Source organism: Gossypium arboreum, chromosome 5 (assembly GCF_025698485.1).
Source record: "Gossypium arboreum isolate Shixiya-1 chromosome 5, ASM2569848v2, whole genome shotgun sequence".
NCBI lineage: Eukaryota > Viridiplantae > Streptophyta > Magnoliopsida > Malvales > Malvaceae > Gossypium > Gossypium arboreum.
Genome location: NC_069074.1, coordinates 38,348,469 through 38,360,631, shown reverse-complemented (window position 1 = coordinate 38,360,631; position 12,163 = coordinate 38,348,469). Strand labels below are relative to the sequence as shown.

The window sequence follows — 12,163 nt, the reverse complement described above, 5'->3', positions numbered from 1 at the left end:
TACAATGTTTATTCATGTTATGCTTGTATTGTTTAATTTTATCTATTAGCTGATATCAATGTGAGTGTAATGACTCTTGGCATCAAATGAGCTAAATTGTAAAGTATGAATTATATGACAATTACGAACAGGTACAAAGTGCCAAATGGATATGAAATGTTTACATGATCGATATAATATGTATAAATTGTTATAGGGATTGAATTGATACAATTACAATATAATGCCCGTGTGAACTTATAAAGGATTAGGATATGTATGACATGCCATTAGGGTCAAATATGAAAACTATACTACTGTTCGATAGGTACACTTGTATACATCACGATAATAGTTAGTTCAAGAATGAGTAATTATAAATATTTAAAACCTATCACAAAATCACGCGATCAAGTTTTTGGCGCCGTTGCCGGGGAACTAAGATATTAGGAACAATCAATTTTTATTACTTTAGCCATTTATTTTTCTTGCAATTTAATTTAATTTTATTATTTTTATTACTAATTAATTTACTTTTTCTTTCTCTTGGCAGTTTTTTATAGTTTATGACTAGAAAAAACTAGTCAGGACCATTACTTTTTGATGAAGAAATCGATCGTACAGTTCGTAGAAACCAAAGAGAAATAAGGCGCAGTTTAAGATACACAAAGAACAAGCAAGAAGACGATACTCAACCCCCAACCAAAGAGATGGCTGAAAACCAAGGCAATCAGCTGCCTCCTGCAATTGCGGTTAATCAAAATCCTACTCCACGCACTATGTATGATTATGCTAAACCTTCTTTAACAGGAACTGAATCTAGCATAGTTAGACCTGTTGTAGCTACAAAAACTTTTGAATTAAAACCTAACACTATTCAGATGATACAGCATTTTGTTCAGTTTGATGGTTTGCAGGATGAAGATCCCAACGCTCACTTAGCAAACTTTCTGGAATTTTGCGATACATTTAAAATCAATGGCGTTTCTGATGATGCCATTCGTTTTTGGTTATTTCTTTTTTCACTAAAAAACAAAGCTAAACAGTGGTTGAACTCGTTACCACAAGGGTCAATTACTACTTGGGAACAAATGACCGAAATTTTTTTACTAAAATACTTTCTGCCGACTAAAACAGCTAAATTACATAATGATATATCTTCATTTGTGCAGATGGATTTAGAAACACTTTACGATGCATGGGAGAGATACAAGGACTTACTGAGGAGGTGCCCTCACCATGGGAGAGATACAAGGACTTACGCAGCTGCTGGCGGAACCATCAACAGCAAAACACCTGAAGAGGCTTATCAGTTCATTGAAGAAATGTCACTGAATAACTATCAGTGGCAAGTCATGAGGACTAAGCCAATAAAAACAGTCGGCATTTATAACGTCGACTCAGTTACTATGCTGTCAAATCAGGTAGAACTTCTCAATAAAAAGATTGATGGTTTACTTAGTTCTACGCAGGTACATCCAGTAATGAGGTGTGACTCAAGTGGAGGAGGTGTGCATACAGAATATCAATCCTTCAATCCTACAACCGAAGAGGAAAAAGTCAACTATATGGGTAACAACAACTTTTGATCTCAAAATAACCCATACAGTAATACTTATAATGCAGGATGGAGGAACCACCCAAATTTATCTTGGGGTGGTCAAGGGAATCAAAAGCCACAACATCTTCTGGGCTACCAACAACCACTCTACCAACAGGAAAAGAAGCCAAATCTTGAAGAGATGCTCTCTAAATTCATCTCGGTGTCAGAAACTCGTTTTTAAAATACCGAGACAACACTTAAAAATTAACAAGTATCGATCTAAGGACTCGAAACTCAGATAGCCAACTATCCAAACTAATCTCCGAACGACCACAAGGTAGCTTACCAAGTAATACTGAACCTAACCCAAGGGAACACCTCAACACAATTAGTACTCAAGATAAGGAAGGATTCATTGTGCCTAAGCCAGAATTGATGCAAGAAACTGTGGTGAGCAAAGGAAAAAGTGAGGTAAGTCATAACAAAACGGTGAATGAAGAATATAAACCTCGTGTCCCATATCCTAACGCGACAAAGAAAGACCGCTGAGACGAACAATTCAGTAAATTCCTTAAACTTTTAAAAAAATTACATATTAACTTACCGTTTATTGAAGCTCTGTCGCAGATGCCAAATACAATGAAATTTTTAAAAGAGCTTTTTGTAAATAAGCGGAAGTTGAACGAAGCGTCACATGTGGAGCTAAACGCAGTCTGCTCAGCTATTCTACAGAATAAGCTACCCCACAAATTCAAAGATCCAGGGAGTTTTACAATTCCTTGCTTAATTGGTAGTTTAGATATAAGTCATGCATTAGCTTATTTAGGGGCTAGTATTAATGTCATGCCTTACAAAATGTTTAAGCAACTAGGTCTTGGGAAACCTAAACAAACTAGGATGAGCATTCAATTGGCAGATAAAACTATAAGATTCCCTAGGGGTATTATTGAAGATGTACTCGTGAAAGTAGATAAGTTCATATTCCCCGTTGATTTCATTGTTCTAGACATAAAGGAGGATAATAACACCCTTTTGATTTTAAGGAGGCCCTTTTTAGCAACTGCTAAAACAATTATTGATGTTGGCACAGGTGAGCTCACGCTTCGCGTAGGAGACGACACGATCACCTTTCAAGCTCGTAATTCTGGCATCACATCGAACATTGAAGGTAATAGTCCACACCAATCTACTAAAACTGACAATATGACTTTGCAAAAAATGAGCTTCAAAGAGGCTCATGAGCCGTGTTCCAGAAATGATAAAGTACACATTCATGAAGAACGAAGGCTATGGATAGAGGAGCTAGACAAATGGCGAGTACACAAACTGAAAACACATGATAAACCAAAACTATGCCAAAACAAGGCCGATACCTCTCCAAATCAACTTAAGGTTGGCGATAAAGTCTTACTAGATGCCGCAGATCCTCACATTGTCACTACCACACCGAATGAGGAAATCCGTCTTACGGTACTTAGCATTTTTCCATTCAGTACGGTGGAGGTGAGTCACCCCAAGTTTGGCACTTTTAAGGTAAACAACACCCAATTAAAACCCTATTTTGATGAGATTGATAGCAGGATTGAGGAGTATAAACTCCTCAAACCACCCTGACCATTCACTAGAGAGGTAAGTCGAGCTTAGACTATAAATAAGCGCTTTTCAGGAGGCAACCCGAGTATTAACATATTTTGATTTCTTTATTTTTAAATTCTAACACTTTAAATCATAAATTTTATCTTTGAATTGCAAAGTTTTTCATCACACACTGCCAGGAATACGGGCATGCCTAAAGTCGTGGCCAAACAGGGGAAGAGACACGACCGTGCGATACGACCGTATGGAAGCAGGACATGATTTCCCAAAAACATGGGATGCAATAAATCCCCATGGCCGTGCGACATGGCCCTGGGTGAACTTGATAAGTGAACACGAGCGTGGGAATAGAAAAACACAAGTGTGCCAGGGGCAAGGCTCGATTATGTTTCTTCGACACGAGCGTGAGACACGCCTGTGCCGTTAAGCCATTGACAACAATACACGGGCATGATACCCTAACACACAGGCATGGGAGAAGCGAACAAATCTAGGCACGACCATGCGACATGGCCGTGTGGCACACACGCCTAAGACACACGGGCATAGGATAGTAGCCGGGCACGACCTAAACCATAAAATTCAAAAAACACGTGCTCACCTTCAGAGTACACGAGCGTGGCCATAAGCCGTATGGCCCTTCCCTATATAAGCAAACCACTATTCATCTTCTTCCCCATTTCAAAACCCTAGCCGAAATCTCTCCTTCTCCACCCCTTAATCCCTATTCTGGCCACCATTCCCTAGATTCTCATTTCCCCAACCCCCAAACCATCCTAAAATCCACTCCCCCTACTTTAATCATCACTTTCCCATCTTTTTTTCCCTCTATTTTCCCTCCACACGGCTGTACCCCCAGGCAACACGACCGTGCTCACCGCCAACACGCTCGTGCGCCACCTTACAGCAGCTTTTGGTTCACTTTCTCACCCTTGTTTTTCCAATCTGTGTTGCTACATTGGTATTCTTTATGTCTTACACAGATATTGTTACTGTTACCAATTTGTTCTGAATAATTTAGGAATTTGCTTTAGTATTTTCTATATTTGAACTGTTTTTAGGATTCTTGCTTAACTGCTGATGCATCTTTGATTCCAGTAAATGTTTCTGAATAGTCATATAAATTTTTCACCTCTCGCTTGATATCGTTAAATGTTAACACATCTTGGAACTACTGTCATAAGATTATATCAATGCTTATATATTTTCAGATACATTATGTCATCATCGAGAGGCACAAAGGCTGCGGTCCCATCCTCAAAAAGACGTAGGGGACTGGGTTCTTCCTCGGTACATGCTACAGCCGAAGTTCGGCACCTGTTCATTGAGTTTCCGCAAGTTTTGCAGGAGCTATTTCAGATACTACGCGCGTGACCCCTCACTACAGGTCATTACATCGATTGAGCTGTCGTGGAGCAAGTCTAGCTAGCTGATGCCATCCGCGCCCTCCTATCCACAGACCCATGGAAACGGTTCTTCGTTATTACCAAACCCACTTATTTAGAACTAACTTTAGAATTATGCTCTACTTTTCATCTACATGTAGTGATGACGAACAATGATGACCCCGGCACCATTCAATTTCGATTAGGCAGTCTAGTTCACGCGATGAGTGTCTCAGAGTTTGGAGTCACTCTGGGACTTTACACCGATGAGTTTATGGAGGAGGAGGACATGAATACACTACCACACAATATCCATATTTCTCCCTCCTTGTGCTGGAAGGCTTTGGCACCACTCTCTTCCACTTACGACCCCAGCCACTTGAAGGCCTCAGCTCTCGCCCTTTCCCTACGCTATCTCAATGCTATATTGGCACACACCTTAACCGGAAGGAGAGGTAGCACCGGCGTCGTCAACATCCACGACTCCTAATATTTATGGTGCATGGCGAATGCACACGTGACTGACTTGGCATACTTCATCGCTTTTGCCATTCGTCATCAGACTGAGCGACATCGGAAGGGAGTAATATCTATCAGCCCCTACGTGACGCGCCTCGCCAGACACTTCGGCCTCCTCAACACCGTGGCCCAGTCATCAGCGCTTACACTGATAGGTCAGATATCCCCACAAGGTATCACAACTATGTTACACATGAAGATGATCTAGCGCCAACGTGGGACCGATCCTCCTCAGTACCGTCTCAGTCATGCCATTGACAAGGAGAATCTTAAGGACGTTCCTGATGATGTCCCCCCACAGAACGAGGAGCCTTCTACCACGCCACTTAGGGAGCGACCAGTTCACGCGGCTGCTTCATTAGCACACCTTTCCGACCGACTCGCTCACTTCGAACAGTATTGCACTACATAGTTCGAGATGATTCAGTAGCGAGATCGGCAACGTGATAGACAGATGGACGACATACAAGCCATAATGCAGCAGCTGTGCCAGCACTTTCACATCGCCACTCCAGCGCCACCACCTGAGGGCCCCACTAACGAGGACCATTGAATCCTCCTATCTTTTTTATTTTTATTTTTATTTTTATTTTTATTTTCATTTCAATTTTATTATTTTCTTTTGAAAGACATATCTATATTAGTAAATTTTACTTTCTTCATTTTTCTGGTATTTCTAACAAGTAATCCCACTACGCTCTCTTCTACACCCACTCTTAATAAAGCTCTTCATGATTCTACAGACTTTCAAGCAAAGCAGCTAGGAATATCTTACGAAATGAGGAAATAAATAGGGAATAATACCTCACGAGTGTCATGTTCAACGACCTAATTTCTTCATCCAGCAACGAACAGTGGCATCTACCACTTTCCCCAAACACTCCAGCTTCAGAATCGAGCTCTGCATTCATATAACAGGGAGTTTCACCTCTTTCCCTCTTATGATTTTTTTATTTTATAATACCTATTTTGTACATTGAGGGCAAAGTACATCTTAAGTGTGGGGAGTATTTATTAATGACTGCCTTGTTCTCTTGAAAAGCTTTCATATCGTATTTAGGATAAATTTTGATTGGTTTATGATTTTGATTGATATATCTTGAATTAAAACATAGGGATTTATTCATTGATTGTTTAAACTTTAAGACATTAGAAAATCAAGCATGATAAGTTGATTTTTAAGAATTTAAAATTATAGGGTGTTTTCCCCAAGTCTAGGTATTACTTTGAATTGGAATTCACGAGTCTAAACATCAAAAGCCATAATTTTTGTGAGATTTTTGAGCCTTTTGAGCATCTATTCATCGTTTCATGCTCACTTTTATTATTGCTTTGAGTGCGTCAGTATTGAACTGTTATTTTAGAACTTGCTTGATTATGCATCTCGAGACCATACCATTTGATTTGATATATCAAAATGATTAAGGCACTTAGGATTAACCCACTCATGCCATGAAAAGCATACCTCCACAATTAACCCCTAGTAAACCCCCATTGAGCCTAACAAGCCATTCCTTGTATTAACCTCAATATTAACCTTTAACCCATTATTGTTGAAATCCCCTAAATTAATCCCTATTTTTTTCAAGATTTGAGTTGAATGGACTGGCTAGCTATGTTTTGTTCTTAATACTTAGTCTATATTATTTAACTTGTTTAAAAAAAAAACTATGTATGCATATCTATAATTTCATATTATGAGAGAAGCTTTGTTGTACGCAAGTGAAGATTAACTCTTTTTCTAGTTAGGCAACTTTTCAATTCAATCTTGATTCTAACCTTTTCTTTCAGCTTGTGACTGCACCCCCTAACCAAGTCTCATTACAACCCTCTTTTGATTGATGTATCATCTTAAATTATAGTGGTGGAGATTTGATTTTCAGCAAGCCTATGGTAATAACTTTTCATTATTAACTATTGAGTGTTTCATTTATTGGCCTTGAACACCTCGAGTGATTTGAGTGAATCTTCAGTGAGGATGTGAAACTCTGTGATGTTCTGAATCAAAGGTAATTACTTAGATGCGGAAAGACACCTATGTTTGCATGATTAAATACTCAACTTGGAATGATTGAAACTTTTATGTTCTTTTAGTTAAATTCTCAATGTATGATTACCTATGGATTAATTTGAGATATTATTGATAGAAATTATAAGTTGAGAAGAATTTATTTTGATTATGAGTGGAGGATTTTGCTTGAGGACAAGCAAATGCTTAAGTGTGGGGTTATTTGATAAACTATAAATTATACATATTTTTCCCCATGTTTAACGCATTTTATGGATGATTTTCCATTAGAATTGCTGAATTTGATGCTCCTAATGCTTTAATTTCATGTTTTACACTTAGGAGAGCATAGGAGAGTGAAAGGAATGAGAAACGGGCCAAAAACAGAGAAAATCAAAGTACGAAATCAACACAGCCTGAACCTCTTTACACGGGAAGACCACATGGCCGTGTCAATCTGGTGGAATTGGAGCACGACTCACACGGGTATAGCACACGGTCGTACCATTCTAACAGGCTCGAACATGGCCTGAAGTAATCGCACACGGGCGTGTCCCTGCAGAGCCCAAGTTAAGTCCAATTCAGAAAAGGCCACTTTTGAGGACTTCTAGGCATTCCAAAGCCTATAAATACACCCGAGAAGAGGAGAAAAGGGAGACAAAGAAAGGGAAGTAAGGAATTACTCCAAGGAAGCTGATTGATCCATCTCAGAAGCCGAATTCATCATCAAGAATGAAGATCTCTCCTCAATTTCCCTTCAAGAATTTTGGGTTTTCTTTATGTTTTGTATTCTTTATTCTTCTGAGATGTTTTCTTATTTAGTTATGAACTAAACCCCTAAATACCTAAGGGGAATGAAACCTAAGACGAATCTTGTTATTATTTTCTAAATCATATGATAAATATTTAACTTGTTCTTAATTATGTGTTCTTAATTCTTGTTTTGATATCCCATGTGACATCCCTAAATTGACCCTAGTCAGAAAGTGGTTTCGGGACCACTAAACCGAGTCATAATAATAATTAACCATCATAATTGATGCTCATTATATGCATATATGCATGTGTGAAAATTTCATGTTTGGATTTTGTTAATTGTAAGTGAATTTTTATCAAATAGGACTTATGTGAGAAAATTTAGAAATGTGCTAGGCAAATGTAAGGTGGCCTATTAATACATGTGGGAAAGTGTTGTCCTTGCATGTCAAATTAGCCAAAATGAAGCATGATGGCGGCCATGCTATGAGTGGAAACATGTTGCCAACATGTTTAGTTAGTGGATTATGTAGAAAGAATAAAGAAATGAAAAAAAAGAAAGAGAATATGAAGAAAACAAAGAAAAGGAAAAAAAAGTGTTCATTCTCTCATTTTCTCCTTGCTTGGCGAATGTACTAAGAAGAAACGGGGAAGCTTGAGAAAATTAGCCATGGGAGTTTGCTAGACTAAGGTATGTTGATGTTATCCATGAGATTCATGCATGTTTTTAGTTGATAGTTTGAGTTCCACCTAACCCATGGTCTAAACCTTTACCATGAAATGGGGATGATATTCGACCATGGGTGTTGTCTTCTTGGTATCATTGATGTTTGATGTTTGATGTTGTGGTGGTGAGGCATGAAGATGAGTTAAGTTTCGCTAAGGTGGGTTTGTGTGGATGTCATTTGCATGCTAAGTGTCAAGCTTTGTAATGATATATGTGTATGGTGTCTTTGATGTTGTGAATGGAAGTAGAAGAAAAGTAAAAGAAATTTATGTAGAAATGTGATGTATGTGGATTCATAGGATGTTACAAATAGGTGTGAAGCTATGCTAGAAGAGAAAAGAAATTCGCCAAGTGTTCATGGGAGGAAAACTAAGTGTTTGAAAGAATAAAAAATGATGCCATAATTGATAGTATAGGTATTCGCCATTTAATCAAGTGTGTAGGTGATGTTAGATCAATTTTAGCACATTCGGCTATAGATAGGCATGTTGATAATCTCATTTAGACAATTAGACATAAAAGGGTGGTAATGAGGTTGAAAATTGTTGAATGGCTAGTTGGGTAATGAATGAAGCATTCGCCATATGGGGTAAAATGGGTCATATGCTCATGAGATAAAATTTTGTGAATTGATGTATTAATGATGATAGTATAGTTGATGTCATGTATATATGTATAAATATTTGGCAAGACGGTTAAACTAGTTAATTTATTGACTAAGCTCAAGAAGCTCGAGGTGGAGAAACAAGCAAAGGCAAAGGAAAGAACATCGAGTAGCCGAGTTGGAACCATTTTGCCCAACACAAGGTAAGTCATTAAGCACATATGTTTGATATTGCTTAAATGATTGTAAAATCTATGCAATTGTATTTAATGGGATGCTATATATATATATAAATGAAATTGTATGTGTATGGAGTGATGACAATTGTTGAACGTAAAAGAAATAGTGAAATGTGTAGAAAGTTTGCTTTCGGCACTAAGTGTCTTGGGCAATACGTGTGTACGGTGATTTAGATTGGCACTAAGTGTGCATGCTGGAAATATATGGCACTAAGTGTGCATGCTGGAAAAATACTGACCTGGGTGTGCGAGCTCAAAGGGTATGGCACTATGTGCGGGCTTAAATTGCGTGGCACTAAGTGTGCGAAATCGAGTATTAAGCACGTGTGTGCGTACTTTATATATATGGAGGGTGTGTCTCCATCGAGTTGAGTATGGACAGCGGATCGGTAAGTACCTCGAGCTCATGACGAATAGAAAATACGTTCATGCTCGGGGTTGAATTTGGTAAGCCTTAAATCTATGTGATGATTGAAATTGTATGATTGTGGTGGAAATGAGTTAGTGTGCGAAAATGCTTCAAATATCTTGTTGTGTAGAATATGAAATGTGGATGTATGACTTGGTATGAGATTGGACCAAAAGGTCCGAGGAATTATGGTATAGATTCAATATGGATGAGTACCTAGCCTCGTTTATTGTTCATGTTGTAGTAACTTTATCTGGATTGATGAATGCTTATGACTTCTGAGTTATAAACTCACTCGGTGTTTTCTTGTCACCCATTTTAGGTCTCTCGGACTCGTATTGTTTGCGTGATCGGAACCGTCGTTGAAGTCATCACACCGGCTGAAATCTTTTGGTATTGTCTTCGTTGTTGAAGAACATTTGGCATGTATAGGCTATTATATTTTGTTGAACTGTGGATTGTAAACTTTAAGCCATGTGAAAATGGCCTATGTGGTCGCCGAGTGGGATGCTAGAACCTATAGCCACGAGTCTTAGAAACTTTAATTTTGATAAGGTGGCCATAATTTGTGTCATGTATGATGGATGATTAAGGCCAAGGAAAGATTCATGAAATTGGCATAGTCTACTGCAGTAACTGTTACGGACAGCAGCAGTGAGATGAGATTGAAAAATCACTAAAAATAGTAGAAGTAGAATTAAATAGTGAGTAAATTATGAAATTGAACCTTGATGAATCTATTTTTATATGGATGAAATGAAACGACCATATGAGCAGTATACTGAGAAATATTAAAGTTCTCGTGAGATAGGGCCAGAACGGTTTCTGGGTCCCCTGTCGCGACTTTGAAAATTTACCATAAATTATCCAGAAACAATTAGAAGTCATGCCTTATATGAATAGATTTCCCTTTGAGTCTAGTTTCATTAGAAACAAACGGCATGAGCATTAGATCTCTGAACGAGATGATATTCAAGTTGTAACGCGAAAAGGTCAGTGTAGTCGACCCCTGTAACATGGGTGACTTTAACTAATAAACTGTACCAATTGGCCCGACCAAAAATTCTAGAAATAAATCCATGGATGGATATATGAGTCTAAATTCAGGAAAAATTTACGGAATCAGTTTCTGAGTTTTGGAACTTGAGATATGATTTTTAAGGCGACAGTGACGCAGTTTTCCAGCCTGTCTAGAAATGCCAAATTGGTTGGTACCTTGAGAGGATTTGGCCTGTTAACCCCTCGTGTCCGACACCGGCGACGGTCACGGGTTCGGGGTGTTACATCCCAGGATACTGATTCAAGACATGCTCTTATTCAGAGGAGGAATAGACCCTTTCTAAGAGTACATTTGCCATAATTAAGCGGAGTTGATTGCGCGCCTAGAAATAGGGTGACAAGATTTTGTCAAATTAGGGTGAAACCTAATAAGGGGATCCATAGATCGAGTTAATACAACCCTAGAGTGTTAATTAGAGAAAAGTCCTGGTTATTCAAACTAGGGATTAGACGTTATTAGTCTTGAATAGGGATAATAACATAACTTAGGGATCTCTATAGAACGAGTTGAATGAATAAATTGTCCGGTTTGGAGCCAAAATAACAAGTAAAGTCTAGGTGGATTTTTCCTTAAGTATTGTTTTAAGTCAATCGATTTTTCCCAAAAGCAATTCCCCAATTCTTTTCTCTGTGCGTTTTTAGTTTAGATAATTAGTTAATTAAAAAAAACCCCATTATTCTTAGGCTAGATAATAAAAAGACAGTCATTACTAGTACTTTTAGTTCCTTTGGGTTCGACAATCCAGTCTTGCTAAAACTATACTACTGTTCGATAGGTACACTTGCCTACATCGTGATAATAGTTAGTTCAAGAACGAGTAATTATAAATATTTAAAACCTATCACGAAATCACGCGATCAGTGTGCCATCCATACTCATGTAACCTAGGTATAAATGTTAATTTTACACAAAAATAATCAACATTTATTCTATTTTTACTCACCCTAGCCGTTCCTCCCCCTATTCTCCGCCTTGATCTTCAATTTTTTTCTTTTTTCCTCCATTGTTTTCGTCACCTACACCTAGTTTTGCTATCTCTTTCTTTTTCCTTTTGTCTCAAGATTTGTTAACATCTTCTCCACTGTCTTGCTGATATTTTTCCTCATTAAAATTAACCTCAAATCTGAAATCTTGAACTCTAAGATCGATCCCAAACATTGGCAAGAAGGTGCCATTGCTATTTTTTCTCAACTAGCTTAGGTAAGATCTCTTTTCTCTTCAATTTCTTGGCTAATCTTGTCAATTAAAAACCAAAATTTCCAGATTTGGAATTTGGGAGGTTTTAAATGTTTTTAAAAGGTATTTTTCTAAATTTTAATTATAACACCCTTTAACCCT

The 12,163-nt window shown here is 38.0% G+C and overlaps 1 non-coding gene across 1 annotated transcript; it reads right to left on the bottom strand.

The window, feature by feature from the left end:
* Positions 1-1,119: 1,119 nt before the first annotated feature.
* Positions 1,120-1,225, bottom strand: LOC128293609 (small nucleolar RNA R71). Its single transcript, XR_008283789.1, has one exon. It is a non-coding gene; the product is annotated as a small nucleolar RNA R71 (small nucleolar RNA).
* Positions 1,226-12,163: the final 10,938 nt, after the last annotated feature.